The 18,951-nt window shown below is 41.3% G+C and overlaps 1 protein-coding gene across 6 annotated transcripts in view; it reads right to left on the bottom strand.

Annotated features, from left to right (window-relative positions):
* Positions 1-18,468, bottom strand: part of LOC134533325 (glutamate receptor ionotropic, kainate 2-like) — a 406,907-nt gene extending 388,439 nt beyond the window's left edge. For 4 of the 6 annotated variants that reach the window (XM_063370832.1, XM_063370829.1, XM_063370830.1 and 1 more), the window contains exon 1: positions 18,358-18,439. The gene's annotated coding sequence lies outside the window, so the exon portion shown is untranslated. Of the gene's footprint in view, positions 1-18,357 lie in introns of all 6 variants that reach the window. The other 2 variants (XM_063370828.1, XM_063370827.1) reach the window with 2 other exon arrangements.
* Positions 18,469-18,951: the final 483 nt, after the last annotated feature.

Below are 18,951 nucleotides of genomic sequence, written 5' to 3'. Positions count from 1 at the left end.
TGAAGTCAGGCAAGTTGCTGGGTAGTCGTTTAACCCGTTGGGTATTATTGTTGCAAGAATATGATTTGGAAATTAAATATATAAAAGGTAGTGAAAATACTGTCGCCGACTACCTAAGTCGAAAGGAAGAATTTGGTACGACACCTGGAAACAATAGTCACAAAATTAAAGAATTCTTAGTAGCTCCAGTGGCTGCAGATATGCTCCAAGTGAATCCCAAGCTAAAATATTTGCTTAGCAATTTAGCCGAAAAACAGAGTCAAGATATTTACTGTCAGAAGATACGAGCACAATTACAAGAAAAACCCACAGAGCACAAAATACACCAAAATTTTTGTGTGTCACCGGAAAACATATTATTTGCACACACTCGCAAGAGAAGTCCCTACGAGGATTATTGGAAAACTATTATACCAGTTACGTTACGAAATGAAATTATCTGGGAAACACATGTAAGCTTAGGACACGCAGGAAGTAGGAAACTGTATGATGCTATTAGTCGTCAGTTATTTTGGCCCACTATGCCCAGCAACATCACACAAATTACAAGGTCGTGTGATTTGTGCCAGAAAACCAAACAAATTCCAGAGAAATTATATGGTGAGTTGCAATCTATCCTGCCTAGTAAACCACTTGAACTAGTTTCGCTGGATCTATTTGGACCATTGCCTCAGTCAAAGGGAGGAGTAAAGCATATCTTCGTTATTTTAGATGTGTTTTCCAAGTACACGAGGCTCTATGCAATAGTTAACGCAACTGCAAAAATCTTACTACAAAAATTTAAGTCATTTTGTGACGAATGTCAAGTACCGAAGTGTGTACTATCTGACAGGGCCACTCAATTTCTTAGTGAAATTTGGCAACAGGGTGTACGGAAACTAGGATCAGTACCTACAACTATTTCCGTAAGACACCCACAGTCGAATCCAGTGGAGAGACAAATGAAGAATCTCGGCAATTTGTTACGCACATACTGTCATAACTCACAACAGTCGTGGCGAGACAAGCTACCATATATAGAGTGTGTACTCAATCACACTGTGCACACATCAACAGGGAGAACTCCGCATGAAATCCTTTGCCTGGATAGGTCCCTAGCAATTAACCCCGATTACCTGCCGAAATACGCAACGAACACAGAATGTGATGATTTACCTACTAAAGAGGAGGTTCAGCAATTCGTTCAACAGAAATTAGCATCCGAAGCTGCGGCAAGACAGAGGAAGAGGCCTGCGTCAAAAAGAAAAGGATTTAAAGTTGGAGAATGGGTTCTAAGGAAAACATCTGTAATAAGCCGTAAATGGGAATTTGTAACACGCAAATTATTTTTATTATTTACGGGTCCTTTTGTTATTACTGAGGTTAACCACGAAAATTGTTACACACTTGCAGATCCTGTTACGAAACGTGTCGTAGGCAGGTACAATCTAACGCAGTTAAGAGAGTATAAGGCACCTATTATTATAAACAACTAAGTTTCGGCACGCTAATATGCGAAAGTTTATTGTGAAGAAAATGCAATATACAGCTGGTAAAATTAAATTGTATCGAAACGATAGTCTCGAGTTCAGACATATTATTCAGCTGTATCGTGGGAACTGTTATTGCCTTGTTTGTAATCACCGAGGAGTCGCGTGAAGAGGTGACTGTCAGTGTTTGTTTCGACGAGGCCGAGCCCCGTCGATGTCCGGCGTAAGAATGCATCGTCATCTACGTCAGGAATTTGTGCGCAGTTCGTCGAAGGTCAGAGGACCTATACATGTTTATATAGCCGCGATGCTATTACTGCGTTTTGAATGTCAACCCAAGGGGTTTAGACATAACATGGCAGCACCTACAACATGAAACTATTCGGTAACAACGAAGTCAATATGTGTACACGAAAGCTGCTGTTTAATTTTGGCAAGATTTTTGTTATATAAATAACCTTTAAAACAGCTGTATTGTGTACGAAAACAATAAATTAGCCAGCATGCCTGCAATGAAAAATTAGGAATGCCTATATTCTGTCAAGATGTACCACGTCATGAATGGATGTGAAAACACAACACTGCATTCAAGATTAGTGAGATACAACTACAAGCCGACATGCGTACGTTAGTAACATTAGATTTTACTTAGTGCGTAAACTTTCCATGTTTAGAAATTCCATACATTATTCTTTGACAATGGGAAAAAAAAAATTAAAAGATAACATGTAATTTTAAATTTTATTTACACTTCACTTATTTTTCTTCTTAATTTTCAGTAGGATTGTGAAAGCTATTAGGATGGCGTCCTCATAGGACTGCAAACTAGGGAAGCACACTTTCTTTTCGTGTGTAACACTATATTCAAAGATAGATTATGAAAAAAAAAATTAGAAGAATAGGTATTGTTATTACTGAAGACCGCAAAAACGTACGTGTAAAAGCACACTCACGAAAGATATGTAGTCGCAGGCTGTGAGCCGTTCACTAAAATGTGTGTTTATATATATTTTTTTTAATTTTATCTCGTACCAGCCTGTTATGAAAAACATTTTAATTGCTATTGTAAATAATAATTTGTAAGATGAGGTGAATTTAATAATGATTTTCCAATTAATGTAGTTGATTTAAGTTGTTTGGAGATAAGCAAGGCAGAATGCCACATTTCGCATTGTACTAAACAAACAAATACGAGTAACCTTTCTGTAAATGTAATTTTATACTTTAAATATTCTTACGCATTATTAATGTGAATTTTAAGGTATATATTAGTGTTATGATTTATCGGTAATGCAAGTATAGTATCAAATTTTTATAGTCTTAAGTGAGTATTATTAAGTTAGAGGGTATAAGCCAGACTGTACGACCAACTTGAAGTACCGAAGGTTAAATGTAAGCAGAAAGTTACACCGTCAAGAGTGTAATTGGCATGGCTAATTGCGGTTTGGACACACTATGTGAGGTGTGCGACGAAGGTAGTGAATGAAAGCTGGGACTTATTAAGTGATGCGATAGTGAGAAGACGACGGATGGTGTGGTGTGTAAGAGTGGAAATTATCCGGCGAATCCTGCGTTGCGACACGACTTGGTGGAACCACATCCAACTGCAGTCATGGCAGGGCGTTGACGCGACCTGGGCTGTAGTAGCGGCAGACCAGTCTGCTGGTTCAGGAGGTGGAGCGGCTGGTTTTCGGGATCCTCACGAGGTCGGCACCGGCATGGATCGTCAGAGGCCGTGATGTTGTCCGTGTGACGGTCGTCGTTGCAGTGGGTCCTGCGCACCCCCGCCTATTGTTGAGTGCAGGCCGAACCCCATCACATCTCTCGCCTCAGCACTCCCGGTAAATCTACTTACCGAGGTGCCTGTGTTCCTGTCACTTCTTCAAGAACGTTGCAGTGGAAGCAGCTTTAATCAGCTATCAAGGTTCCACGAGTTAAAATTCTACAACGGAAAAGCGCAAGTGTGCGCTGTTCCAAATCAACTCATCAACTGTGCTGTGTTATGTGCTAAAAGTGGCGCTCGTGCGCAGAATGAAGGTTTTTTGTTGTTGTTATTTAGCAAGAGAGTTAAAAATAGGCAGTGCCAACATCGACCAGGAGTTTGAATGAAAACTGAAAACAGAACAATAATCTCCAGAATGTACAAGTGTTATGTTTGTTTTCATTTCCTTTCAAAGAAGCGGCAGTCTGTGACGTCACCATCACAGTCGTTACTGCATATCTGTGCAGTTTGTGATTACTTCATTTATTTATTTTATCTTTGTCTTATTTCTCTCAGCATTTAATTTTTTTTTGATCGTTGTTGCTGTGTTATAAGCTAAGTACCTCTATGGAAAAGAGAGACTATAATGGTTTAAAAAAGAAGGAAAGGTTTTTTTTGGAAGGCCATGTATATTTAATTTGTTTTTGTGAATAATGCTTGATCAATATAGGACGATTGGATGGATTTTAAGTAAGTGTACAGATATGATTTGTTTTTAATTAGAATGAGAGTTAAATTTATATACTATAAGGTAATAGCATACGTATTATTGACGCAAATGAATTGAAGTTATTAATATTTTTTTTATCAATAATAATCACAATATAAATCGTCTCACACCCAGAGGTTGAGTAAGTAGTTTCAAAATTTTCTCCCTGAGCTAGAAAAAAGAACTGGACATTGAAAAAATAAAAATATTATTTATTACTATTATTCAAACATACCATGTCACAAACCTAAGGACTCTTGAGTAAGCCATGTCCAACGTAAATCCAGGACATTAATAAGTTAAAGGTTGTACCGTCTGGCTTATTAATAAATTTACCTTAGATATGGTTGTTAATGATATTAACTGGTAATATTTAATGAAATAAGGCGTCACACAGGCTTTAGCCTGGCTATTGGCACACCCGAAACAACTAGGGAAACTCGGTCGCTGGATTGCGAAAATTTCGTCACTTAAGTTCAAGATACAACATATCCGAGGCACACAAAACATAGTAGCGGATACTCTATCGCGCATGTTTGAAAACACCTCTATTCAAAACCCTCCAGAGGGACAGCCAATTTTATGCCAAGCTTTGCTTACCGATTTTCCACTAGCATTCCAGGATTTGGAGAAATACCAACAAGCAGATCCACATATTTCTGACATGATCCAACTTTGTAACTCAGGGTCTCAGCCAAAGTATTATAGAATGTCTAAAGGACTACTACAAAAAAGGTCACTACAGTCAAAGTCCTACAAAATTGTTTTGCCACAAAATATTTTTCAGTATTATCATGTGTCACCCCTAGGCGCTCATTAAGGTATTTACAAAACAATACAAGGGATTCGGCGACATTTCGTTTGGGACGGAATGCATAAAGACATCACCGAGCGAGTTAAATTATGTAAACTCTGCGCCTTAAGCAAACCCGCACAAAAGACACAATTCTGTTATTTGTCGTCAGAAGTTGCCGAGCGACCTATGGAAAAAATATTTATTGATTTCGTGGGTCCCTTCCCACGGTCTTAATTGGGACACACTACATTGTTAGTGTGTGTAGATGCTTTTACAAAGTTTGTTTGGCTGATTCCTCTACGTAAGGCTAAAGTGCAGACCAACATCGCTGCATTAAAGACCCATGTTTTCAAAACATGTGGCCTTCCATCGATTTTAGTCTTTGACAACGGACCACAGTTCACCTCGAAGGCTTTCAAAAACATATGCTTCTCGCATGGCATTCTGCATGTCACAACCACCCCGTATTACCCCCAACCGTCTCATGCTGAGAGATTTAACATGGTAAGTCGTCTGCAGACGATTCGAGTTCCTACACCAGATCTCATACCCATGGTTGACCACCGGAAACAAACGAGCGCTGTGCCGAATGAATCCTCTGGTGGATCACAAGGGCATAGTTGACGGCCGTAACACATACGGACCGCCTAGAATAGTCATCATAAGCCTTCCGGCTCAGGAACTCTTAATTATCGTTTTCTCTCAGAGGGGATACTGCCTTAGAGGCATTCAGGCGTAATCCCACGGGTGGTAACTTCGCACCACCGGTCGTTCAACCGAGTGCGGTGCCAGTGGCCCGTACCTGCGGTTCCTCTCGTACTGAACAGGAATACTGGGGCAACGACCAGTTTCTCATGTTTCATCTCATGCGCACGAGCACGATAGATGGGATACCAATTTGGTGTGGCTGCAGATGGCGTTTAATTACGCACGCCGCGAAGGTCACAAGTCGACGCCTTTCGAGTTAATGTTCACATACAAACCTAACACCCCTCTTTCCAATCTTTGGTCGTTGCCCGACCTATTACCCATGACCCCAAGGAATCCGGGAGATCTGGAAAAGAGCACATAAAAATCTGAACCTCGCGCACGAGGCCAGTAAAACCAAATACAACAAAAATCGTTCCCCTAACCCCTACAGGGTAGGTGACACGGTGCTGTGCAAAGCACATCCCCAGAGTAGCGCGATCAACAATTGATCTGCCAAGCACACTTATCGTTGGATAGGACCCCTCCAGATCCAACGTTTCTTAACGCCGGTGACAGCTAGCCTAGCTGAACCCAGCTCCGGAGAATTTGTGACCAGAGTGCATGTCTCCTAATTAAAGAAAACACAGGCTAATCTAAAATAGATGGGTTAATTTCTTTCAAGACTCCGATCTCAGGAGCCTCAACTAAAAACTACGGCATGCCTAACATTGTTAAATGTTAAAACTTCCACAAACCCTGGGTACTAATATTAAGAATAATTAGAAAAAAGGTTAAATAACAATCCATGGTACTAGATATAAGAGTGATAATATTAATATGTAATCGATTTAAGTGGCCACTTAAGATAAGTTTATTCTATGTTAGAGTGTAAGAGTTTTTACTGTTCCTATTGCCGCGCGCGCAGTACATATGTAAGTAGTTGGAGATAGGTGATTCTGGTACTCCCAGAAGTTATGTGTTTTGCATGTTAGACGTAAGCATCCGGTTAAAATAGGAGGGAGTATGTGCCGTTTATCATAATTTTCGGGCACAAATTTTAAATTTTGAATTTAATTTTTAATTTTTAAAGAAGGATACCACAAAAATTAAGTTGCCTTTTTAATTTCATTTAATTTTGTTTCCATTATGGTACACTCCGACATAATCTTGTGCAACCCAGTGCACCTGCGCTTGTTCGCAGGCCCAATTAGATACCTTTTGCTGAAATTTGGTGATCGCGGCATCTCGGCCGCGGTTTGCATCACTTTTTCTCCCTGTAACAGTATGACTTTTCGTGCTAGCGAATGCTACCCCTAGCCCACGGCTATAAACATTCTTTTCTCGAAGGCAAGCATAGGTAAGCGGTTTCGTAGCACGTCTAGGAGTATATTACAGTCCTCTGCGACGCCTCGGGATGGTCCACATGACGCCTTTCCCAGGCGACTTAGCAAGTTTAGACCCCCCTTCCCTCATCACCCACCTGTGGCTTCACGAGTACTTCAACCCGGAGCATCGACCCCCAGTGAACTCGCGCGGAGTAAATGGTCTCTTCAAGGACATTTTCCCTTGTCAAACAGAGCCCTCAGCGAAGCCTAGCGGCAGGAAAAATCCTTAACCTTGCTCGGTCCACTGGTTGCGAGTGTGACCAGTGCACTCTAGCGGACATTTCTGTGACCCTTCAGGCAGGTTATCATCTTGGCCGCCAGAGCGCACTACTCATGCCTCCCATAAGAGACAGCTTGTCACAATCGACCTTGGCAGCAGTCGCAGTGCGATTGCGACCTTAGTCCACCTGCGACTCGCGTGAGAGCGCGGCGAGCATTTTGATGTCTGCTTCGCCCCTTCGGGCATTTCCGGACACCTTCGGACCATCACCACTCCCCCCCCCCTTCTTTGGATGGGGGCAGTTACTTTCTTTAATTAGGTGCACCGACGCCAATTTTCAAGGATTCGGCGGGCAGCATCTGGTCTGTGCAGACCACACGTCGCGATTCGCGAGAGTCCAACTCTGTAGTACTTCCAAGACTCGACACTACATCAGGTAGTCTCCAACGTCGAGGCATAGATGCCTTATTTTTCTAATTTGTATTTTTTGGCTGCTCATAATAGGTTTTTTTTTATCTAAATTTATTTCTTAATTTTTCGTCATGGCTTCCGCAGACTTCCGCGCCGGAATTTGCCTACTCGACTCCTGGAGACAGCTAATGTGACTACACCCCGCTGTTTGGGTAAGTGATCGTCATATCCCCCCCCCCCCTTTTTTGCCAACCCTGGGCATAGTCTTGCCCAGACTTAGCCGCCTGTTAACCAGTCTAAGCTATTTGGGACTTTGGTTATAGGTGGGGTGCAAGAATAACATTTAAGATTAGCCTGCAAGAATTAGAATGGAACTTCTCTGCCAAAATTAGCAGTCCGTGATTGGCTACCATGCAGTCACAAGTTTTCTCCCCTTTCCGGTCGACATTCAAGTTTCTACATAAAACGAATTCTTCTGGACTTTAATCTACAAAGAACCTCCAGTGCCAGGACCATCCAGTTTTCAGGACACAGGATTTAGTTATATTTATTTCAAAGGAAAATTAAAAACAAAATGTAATTGTCTTTCTTTTGAGTCTGCGAACTCACTTAAAACCAGGGTCAAGTTTAAGAGATATGGTTGTTTTACTTTTATATGTATTTTGTTACCCCGGGGCTCCCTTCTGTTTATAATTAATATACATTTGAATACATGTGTAAAGATAAAAGAAAAGAAAAAACTAAGTAAATTATTTTAGTAAAAGGGCCGTTATATAAATCAAACCAGCAGTCTTGTTATTTCATTATTATTCATCCTCGATCCACATAGCCTCCTAGTTCCTTTGTACTACGTCTGGGCACCTCTTTGATTATTGTTGTGGTTGTTTTGTTTTCTGGTCTGACGCTTCCAAGGCCTTAATTTTTACTTATTAATTTATTGAGTGTTTACCTGCAGCCCAGTGTACGTTACACCACTATGCAAAATGTTAAGCTGTAATCGGTGTAGCAGGTTGTTAACACGAACTGACAGCTTAAAAAGACATGGTAGAACATGTATAGCCGAGCCCATTTACAGCATTAGGAGATCGATAAAGACACTACACAAAGGAAGAGTGTGCTGGTTGATGTAAATAATTTTCCTTGTCCTGAGCATAATGGTATTAGCTCATCCGATCGTGACGAAGAACATAAATTGAAGGATGCTGATGGCAGAAGACTGAAACTAATGGAAGTATCAACACCTTGAAAAGTGAGAATATATACGGGCCCATATTCAGTAGATCCTCCATACTTTTGAATAATGATGGACACTTAAAAAGGAAGATTTTAGACGATAAAGAAGCTCCAGCATCAACGATTTCGAGTTCTTACAGTAATTCAGGTGAAGATGCCGACTTCTATGGTGATGACGATAGTGACTCTGATGCTGGTGACGTGATCGAAGACTGTGCTGAAGTACCTAAAGCTGGAAAAATCGAAAGCTGTGATAAAGCCCTGAGACCGAAATGATGGAAACGTCGTGTTATAATAAATAAATCTGATAAAGCTTTTTATTATCACTGGGACGATAGTGATATTACAAGTATATATAATAAACAAACAAGGAAGATGGTAGCAGAAGTGTTTGATTACACATCATGGGAAGATCCAAACATTTTGGTTGACCGGCTAAGACCTCTACATGCCTCTCTTTGAGCAGGAAACTATTCGTGCATCAAAGAAATATCTTTCATACTCAAAGAACTGAATGAGGCTGGCTACATACAATAATGAATTTTTTTACCTGCATTTGTATAAAGTTGAGAAATAAATTTAATAATTTAAATTACAAAAATTTAATGTTTTATTTATTGTGTTCTGATTTCTAACTAAGCCTGTGTTCTCGCTACTGTGTGTGCGTTCATTCCTTGTCTACTGTGTGTACTGTATGTCCAGTGTGTTCTTTTGTTGAATGTGTGACATTTCGTTAAATGCGCGTATTCAAATCTGTAGTATCTCTGAATGTTTACTAGTCCAAAACCTCTTTGTCTTGATTAATTATTTTTCAGGGATTCTTGGTAATCTTGTAAGCGTAAAACATGTTATGTTGGTTTAATTTAATATGATTAGCTGACATAGAAGAAGGTCATGAGGTCTATATGTCTGACATTGTTCATGACCCGGTCTAGTGGTCCGAAAATGCTTGGTCTATATGTATGTATGGCTTTGTTCATGAACATTTTAGAGGTTATTCTAAGTAGGATAGAAAAACTAGACTTTCATTGTAGGCTTATCGACAGCATATTTAATTCGACGGATAGGTATATTGTCTTCAGTTGTTTTTCTTAGAGTGAATGATTAATAAACTCCACGAAAGGTAATAGAAAACAGAATATAAAATTTATTTAATATTTAGTCATACTTGTCACTGGTCAAGAATCAAACCTAGGACAGGAATCCATCGATTCAATATGTAAATTAATGAGTGATTTTTAGGTGAATTTTGGAATTTTTTCCAAATTTCTAGGTCAATAAATACAAATTTCCAAGATGGCAGTCATAACAGCTTACTGGAGGCTGGTAGTAGAGGATTTTAAGCCTCTTTTAAGATTTTAAACATGATTTATTGAAATAATTATTTTTTACATAAAATTAATTTTTTTGCATCGCCCAGGGATCTAACCAAGGACAGGAACTGATCGGATCAATCAGTATATTGATCACAAATTTATGTAATGAATTTTGGAATTTTTCCCTAATTTCTAGCTAATAATTACACAGTTCCAAGATCGCGTCAAATGTCAAGATGGCGGGTGCCACAGTAATAATAAATTATTGCTGCACTCTAGCAGGTAAAAATTAAACTAGCATGATGGTAGTGCACTCTAGGAGCCGAAAACCAGATTATGGTCTCCAGCAGACGAAAAAAAGATGGCATACGTGACATTATACTAGCTGGTGATATATATATCTTGGTATTGGTGGTGGGGGTTCAGTTTGCAGGTGGCTTCCATAGAAGAAGGATCTATCGACATTTATTTTTTTTGCTCTTACCGGTTTCGAACTGAAGACTTCAAAGCTTAAGTGTGTTTTTAAAGAGTATTTTATTATATTTTTATTAATAATATTATTTAAATTTTTAAAATTTTAGCCGATTTTCTAGCATTAAAATTACGGATTTTCAAGATGGCGGACATGATGTCATACTAGCTGACGATATATATACTTTGACATAAGTGGTGGGAGATCAGTCTGTCAGCGGCTTCCGTGGAGGAAGGATCGATCGCCAATATTTTATTATTTTTGCCTTCACCGGGTTCGAATGGAGGACTCCGAGCTCCATGTCGTAAGTTCGTTTTTAAATATTTTTTATTAAAATTTAATTTATTTTTTTATTTTTATTTTTTTCATTGTAATTGGATAATAAATAATGATTTTCATGATGATGGACTTAACGGAAAGTGCAATAGTTATATCATAATCCTAGATGACGTCAGATGCTCAGAGCGACTAGCTCTTAGGACTGAAACGCCCCTCGTGCCTCAATATTAGATTATTTTGAACTAATAAATAAAACCTTGGAAACTGCTGGGTTCAAAAATATTAAGAAAATTAAAGTTATTTACCACAGGGGGCACGAGGTGGTAAACAAGACAATTTTGTACTCCCTGCTCACAAGCAACTTGGGAGCTAGTGGATCGTTAAAATAGATTAAGGTATATGATAAATAAATAAACACTACATAAGTAGCTTGGTCTATAGGTTTCCCGGTTTATTCAGCATAATTAAGTTCAACGTGTTTGTCAATATTTTTAGATTAATTTAGTTTCACAAGAAAGGTATAGACAAGATTTCAAACTTACTTAACGGTGGGCCGGCCCGATATTATTAAAACAATTTATATTATATTAATTACACATCATCACAGAAACAAAACAAATGAAATATTCCACCCTATTAGATTCTTTCGCTGATTACATAGATAAGAGTCTCATTGGTTTTACATATTCTTGTGGATTGTGTTATTAAGTCACTGTTCGCTGGTTTGTATTTTAATAAATTTAGTTCATGTTAAGGGAGAGATATATTTCTAATATCACCCGGATCTTCAGATTATGACATTGGGCCGGGAAAAATTCTCTTCTTAAGGGAACTCGGAGCTCGAGGTCCCGAAAAACATGCTGGGAGCAAATTCGTCCCCCCAGCACTTGGACCCTGTCTGAAACACAATTCAAATTCCAAACGAATTAGACCTGCTTCCAGACAGTCAAACACAGTCGGCGCGAAAAGGCCAACAAACGGGAATTCGGGGAGAATAAAAAAATATTGGAGTAACTCACCAAACAGGGTGTAGCTCCAGGGCTCAGGAGATGTCTCGCGCCGACATCAGAATGGCGCGGACTGAGAAATGCGCGGATGACACGGCAGAAATCGAAATTTAGTAAAATAAAAAAAATTAATAAAATTTAACTAAAATATGACTTTTTTTTCTAATCACTACTTCTGACTGGCTACTGTTCAACTGGGATCACATCCCCCAAGACAGCTGACTACATCCTTAATTGAAGGCGATTCCGTTGTAGCCGCGGCGAGAAGTTCTGGGCGACCTGCACCGCGGTTAGTAGCCAGTGGCAAAGTCCTTTGTTCCACGATGGCGGACAAAGCTCCTAATTAAAACGCGCGGTAGGCCCTAGGGAAAAAGAGGGGGAAGTTTCGGCTCTGGACCGAACATATCCGGAGGTGCCCGAAGTGGTCGTAGCCACGACTTCAGACGTTTGCGCCAAAGAGCGACTGCCGCTCTCTCTACCGGCGGGCACAGAAAGCAACAAACAATCGACTTCTACGGGTCGCGATTTGAAAGCATAGGGGCATATGGTGCCGTGGAGCTACTCTCTAGTGGCGTAAAGTGGAACTAACGGAGGCGGTGAGCTGACTCGGCACCAGGTGTCACGAACGTGTGCTCTGCACGCTGGCGACCAGGGCCGAAGTTACTTTTTCCGTCACTAGGTGTCGTGGAGGGATCTGTAGGGCAAGGGAGAAGGTCCTTGTGGTAGGCCACCGCCTTGGTGGGGATCACGTCAGGTCAATGGTCCTGGGCTAAATTCTGCGAACCATGGGGGTGGGGAGAGAGGGGAGGGTGGACAGAAAAGCGCAGAGATGGCTGGGAACGAGCGTCCACTGGATACTCAGTCGTACCTGAGGCTCGCTGGTCTAGGCGGCCCTCTAAGAACTACAGCTTGCACGCCAGAAGCTGCGCTCTGCATGTAGCGAACTAAAATTACGGACCCCGGGCGTGCCTGTAGGCGGGATAAATTTCAACCAGGCTGCTAACGACTACACTAGACTAGCAAAGCTCAGATAGATCCTTGAGAAAAGGTGCCTCGGTCCACTGGCACAAAGTTTAACTACGTAGAGTACACCAGCCTAACAAAGTGTAAATCACCCCTTTAGTAACCAGATTATAATAAAAATAAAATTTGTAAGAATAATTTAAAATTATAATAACAAATAAAAAAAATGTATCGAAATTCCTAATTTCTGGCACAGGACTTTAGAGCCACTTTTAGGATTACGTGTTCTTTCTAAGGCAAAAAGCTTTTAAGGTTTTTCGAAATCCTAATATTTGAATTTTTGAGCAAGAATATGACAATTTTTCCCGCTAAATAGGAATGTTTTGGAATTTTGAGTTATTTTGAGTCATGTTTGAGGAATGTTTATGAATTTTTGAGTCCAAGATGGCAGCCGTGACGTCGCAATCCAAGATGGCCGCCATGACGTTAGAGCTATCGGTCATTGACCCGGCTCCAGTTCCACGCGCCTGGCGCCTGGCGCAGGACCCACTATTATATACTACTGTAGCAGTTTTTTGGAGAAGCGTTTAAAAAAGTACTTGGTAATATTGCTTGATCCGAAGAATGTATTCACAGCAGGAGCATGATTCTATAGTGTTTTTATACTTCTAAATACAGTGCCAGTTTTGTAATTAATAATTATATGCATGCTATGATTGAATGTAAAAATTAATTTAGCATTTACTCATTTATATTTACTGCACAAAGGCAAATGACTGATAAATAATTGTCTGCATCTCTCAACAAGAAAAATAATTTCGAGATAATCGGTGCGTACAGCTTACCGAGTTCGAGTTGACATCGTCATCAGAATAACAGCTACAATTACAAATGGTGGTATAGCACTAATATCATTTGTACCAACACGTTTTCAAAACACTGTGACAATCTGCTACTTTTTTTTCGATTGGATTGGACATTTAGATACATATGACATAGTTTAGATGGTTGAAGATTAATCACATACACACACTGTAAGCATGGGCGTAGCTAACTTAGTGTGAGAAAAGCTGGCAAAACATGTTTAGGAACATGACACATTAAAAAAAACTTAAAAATGAGGAAAGACCGATATATGTGGGGCCCAACACCCACCTGCCTAGCGAATTTCGTTGACATGCCTCAGCAACATTTGTGATCTCGAGATTCAACACACACAGGTTTGCTAAATACATTTATGTTTTAAAATACTCGACTATAATTTTTCTTTCTGCCTACTACTCCCTTGATTTTAAATTTCTCAGAATTATTTTTGTCAATACAAATATGGAAAAACGTCGCACACAGTAAACATCAAATAATGAACGAATAAATTGGAAATTTGTTGGTCCAATGTAAGAATCCAAGAAAAAGTCAAGAAAATTTCCCGCGATACGTACCTATCATTTATAGCCATGTTGTTTAAGCAGGAGTTAAATCAAGTTTCAGCGGACCATTAAGTTATCTAGCTCTATTGGGTTTATAAGTTGCATTGCTTTTGGAAACGGCTTACACATTAATAAATTTAAAAAAAAACGCAAAATAAAAATGAATCGTGGCCGGTATTCGAATCCTTAACCTCCTGCTCAATAAGCTGGCGTTTTACCGTTTTACCGAGTACACAACAATAACCAGCTCCAATATGCTTATAAAATTGCATCATTAAAAGTAAAGCTGAACATACATAACTAAAATAAAAAACAAAGTAAAATACCGACTGAAAATTAGAATGTAATATTTTGTTAAATCCGTATGTGAAAATAAAGTCTCACCTCTAAGTTTGTAGCAACACATCGCAATACTCAAATTGCATAAAAAAAGTTTAATTTTACATTTTCAAAATCAATTCACATTCGGGAAGATATTAACCTTAACATATTTCAAATTCCTACTTCGACACAAATTAAAACACAAAGTATTACTAAAATGTTAAATTGTATTGTTTCACGTAAAATTGAATGTTATTTTATTTCGATCGTGGACGAGAAGCCCGAGGTTTGCGCGGAATTAGTTTACCCAGTAATACTTTGATGTTAAAAAAAATAAACTCGAAGAGAAAATTTTAATTATAAAATAAAAATTGCATTTTTTTTCCACAAACTGCACTTCACCTTACTTATTCTTACTAATGCTCCATTCTGTCCCTTGAACTTTGACAAGTGTTTATTTTGTGTGACTAATCTTCAAATTCAGACAGCAGCCTACTGCTGCACTAGTTGATAGGGGGGACAATTCTGCGTGGTCTAACAGGGGGGGGGGGGGGGGTTACAAGTGTGGTGCGTACAACACAGGCATAACTACTGTACAGTCCAAGAGAAGAAAGAGTGTTGTAGGCAACTGGCATATAACCAACACAGTGTTGCAAAACTGGTTATTTTTTGGGTGTTGCAAATTACTTAAAACATCAAAATGTATTTTATTTTACAGATTAAGTTTCAAACAAGCACTTTACACAAATCTGAAATTATTTCCATTGAGAAATTAATGGTTGTTTTTAAAGAAATAATAATGTCTTAATAAATATATGTGGAAGAAACTTTATTTAAAGATTTAAAGGTTTCATTAATAATTAACATTATGAGAATATTTCTGTCAGCAAAAGAATAAAAATAAATTAATGTTTCATGTAAAAAGGTCCCTACACTTCGTTAAATGTACAGAAATTTGTTATGGTTTGTATCAAGCTTTATACCATAACAAATTTCTGTACACGGAGAGTACGCAGATTTTCTGTAGAAAAGCAGCGACTGTCTATAGTGGGCTCAGCTCTGTGTGACTGGAGCACTGTAATAACAGCTGACACTTACCTAGCGTCCACGGCAGCTCAGTGCTGTAGTGTCACTGACTAGAGCACATCGTGACTGCATCTGCAGCGACCAAGCAGCGACTGTCTATAGTGGACTCAGCTCTGCGTGACTGGAGCACTGTAATAACAGCTGACACTTACCTAGCGTCCACGGCAGCTCAGTGCTGTAGTGTCACTGACTAGAGCACATCGTGACTGCATCTGCAGCGACCAAGCAGCGACTGTCTATAGTGGGCTCAGCTCTGTGTGACTGTAGCACTGTAATAACAGCTGACACTTACCTAGCGTCCACGGCAGCTCAGTGCTGTAGTGTCACTGACTAGAGCACATCGTGACTGCATCTGCAGCGACCAAGCAGCGACTGTCTATAGTGGGCTCAGCTCTGTGTGACTGGAGCACTGTAATAACAGCTGACACTTACCTAGCGTCCACGGCAGCTCAGTGCTGTAGTGTCACTGACTAGAGCACATCGTGACTGCATCTGCAGCGACCAAGCAGCGACTGTCTATAGTGGGCTCAGCTCTGTGTGACTGGAGCACTGTAATAACAGCTGACACTTACCTAGCGTCCACGGCAGCTCAGTGCTGTAGTGTCACTGACTAGAGCACATCGTGACTGCATCTGCAGCGACCAAGCAGCGACTGTCTATAGTGGGCTCAGCTCTGTGTGACTGTAGCACTGTAATAACAGCTGACACTTACCTAGCGTCCACGGCAGCTCAGTGCTGTAGTGTCACTGACTAGAGCACATCGTGACTGCATCTGCAGCGACCAAGCAGCGACTGTCTATAGTGGGCTCAGCTCTGTGTGACTGTAGCACTGTAATAACAGCTGACACTTACCTAGCGTCCACGGCAGCTCAGTGCTGTAGTGTCACTGACTAGAGCACATCGTGACTGCATCTGCAGCGACCAAGCAGCGACTGTCTATAGTGGGCTCAGCTCTGTGTGACTGTAGCACTGTAATAACAGCTGACACTTACCTAGCGTCCACGGCAGCTCAGTGCTGTAGTGTCACTGACTAGAGCACATCGTGACTGCATCTGCAGCGACCAAGCAGCGACTGTCTATAGTGGGCTCAGCTCTGTGTGACTGTAGCACTGTAATAACAGCTGACACTTACCTAGCGTCCACGGCAGCACAGTGCTGTAGTGTCACTGACTAGAGCACATCGTGACTGCATCTGCAGCGACCAAGCAGCGACTGTCTATAGTGGGCTCAGCTCTGTGTGACTGTAGCACTGTAATAACAGCTGACACTTACCTAGCGTCCACGGCAGCTCAGTGCTGTAGTGTCACTGACTAGAGCACATCGTGACTGCATCTGCAGCGACCAAGCAGCGACTGTCTATAGTGGGCTCAGCTCTGTGTGACTGTAGCACTGTAATAACAGCTGACACTTACCTAGCGTCCACGGCAGCACAGTGCTGTAGTGTCACTGACTAGAGCACATCGTGACTGCATCTGCAGCGACCAAGCAGCGACTGTCTATAGTGGGCTCAGCTCTGTGTGACTGTAGCACTGTAATAACAGCTGACACTTACCTAGCGTCCACGGCAGCTCAGTGCTGTAGTGTCACTGACTAGAGCACATCGTGACTGCACCTGCAGCGACCACGCAGCGACTGTCTATAGTGGGCTCAGCTCTGTGTGACTGTAGCACTGTAATAACAGCTGACACTTACCTAGCGTCCACGGCAGCTCAGTGCTGTAGTGTCACTGACTAGAGTACATCGTGACTGCACCTGCAGCGACCACGCAGCGACTGTCTATAGTGGGCTCAGCTCTGTGTGACTGTAGCACTGTAATAACAGCTGACACTTACCTAGCGTCCACGGCAGCTCAGTGCTGTAGTGTCACTGACTAGAGCACATCGTGACTGCACCTGCAGCGACCACGCAGCGACTGTCTATAGTGGGCCAGCTGTGTGTGACTGTAGCACTGTAATAACAGCTGACACTTACCTAGCGTCCACGGCAGCTCAGTGCTGTAGTGTCACTGACTAGAGCACATCGTGACTGCACCTGCAGCGACCACGCAGCGACTGTCTATAGTGGGCTCAGCTCTGTGTGACTGTAGCACTGTAATAACAGCTGACACTTACCTAGCGTCCACGGCAGCTCAGTGCTGTAGTGTCACTGACTAGAGCACATCGTGACTGCACCTGCAGCGACCACGCAGCGACTGTCTATAGTGGGCTCAGCTCTGTGTGACTGTAGCACTGTAATAACAGCTGACACTTACCTAGCGTCCACGGCAGCTCAGTGCTGTAGTGTCACTGACTAGAGTACATCGTGACTGCACCTGCAGCGACCACGCAGCGACTGTCTATAGTGGGCTCAGCTCTGTGTGACTGTAGCACTGTAATAACAGCTGACACTTACCTAGCGTCCACGGCAGCTCAGTGCTGTAGTGTCACTGACTAGAGCACATCGTGACTGCACCTGCAGCGACCACGCAGCGACTGTCTATAGTGGGCTCAGCTCTGTGTGACTGTAGCACTGTAATAACAGCTGACACTTACCTAGCGTCCACGGCAGCTCAGTGCTGTAGTGTCACTGACTAGAGCACATCGTGACTGCATCTGCAGCGACCACGCAGCGACTGTCTATAGTGGGCTCAGCTCTGTGTGACTGTAGCACTGTAATAACAGCTGACACTTACCTAGCGTCCACGGCAGCTCAGTGCTGTAGTGTCACTGACTAGAGCACATCGTGACTGCACCTGCAGCGACCACGCAGCGACTGTCTATAGTGGGCTCAGCTCTGTGTGACTGTAGCACTGTAATAACAGCTGACACTTACCTAGCGTCCACGGCAGCTCAGTGCTGTAGTGTCACTGACTAGAGTACATCGTGACTGCACCTGCAGCGACCAAGCAGCGACTGTCTATAGTGGGCTCAGCTCTGTGTGACTGGAGCACTGGCAGCGAGCCCGATACATTTCTAAATTTAGGTCCCGAGAGTTGCCACGCTTTATATTCCTCCGTTTTGATTTTCCAGAAAAAGATTGTGTTAGGGTTTTTATTCACATTTAGTTGTAATGCACTTGTGCGTATTCTTTGGCGAATGAAGACATGTGGTTTTTATCACTAATACTGATTATCTAAGTAGAATATTGGTTTAAATCTTTTTATGGAAATAGAGGTATATTTCATCTAAGATTGTGTAGTATCCATACACACTGCCCTACATAGTCGCTAGAAATTATCGCCAATGTTGTCTCTATATGTTTTTCTCTTAAAAACTCTTTATAACGGGTATTTTTAACAGCCGTTAGGGTAATTTTTGTAATTGAGCTTGTATAGCATAACTTAACAGAAGTAACGGAATGAGTAGCTAAAATTTGTAGATAAGCGTTAAAATTAGGGTTCACGTAAACATGTTTTCCATTATAGCA

This window comes from Bacillus rossius, chromosome 6, assembly GCF_032445375.1.
Source record: "Bacillus rossius redtenbacheri isolate Brsri chromosome 6, Brsri_v3, whole genome shotgun sequence".
Taxonomy (NCBI): domain Eukaryota; kingdom Metazoa; phylum Arthropoda; class Insecta; order Phasmatodea; family Bacillidae; genus Bacillus; species Bacillus rossius.
The sequence above is the reverse complement of the archived record's forward strand: the minus strand, read 5'-3'. Positions and strand labels throughout refer to the sequence as shown.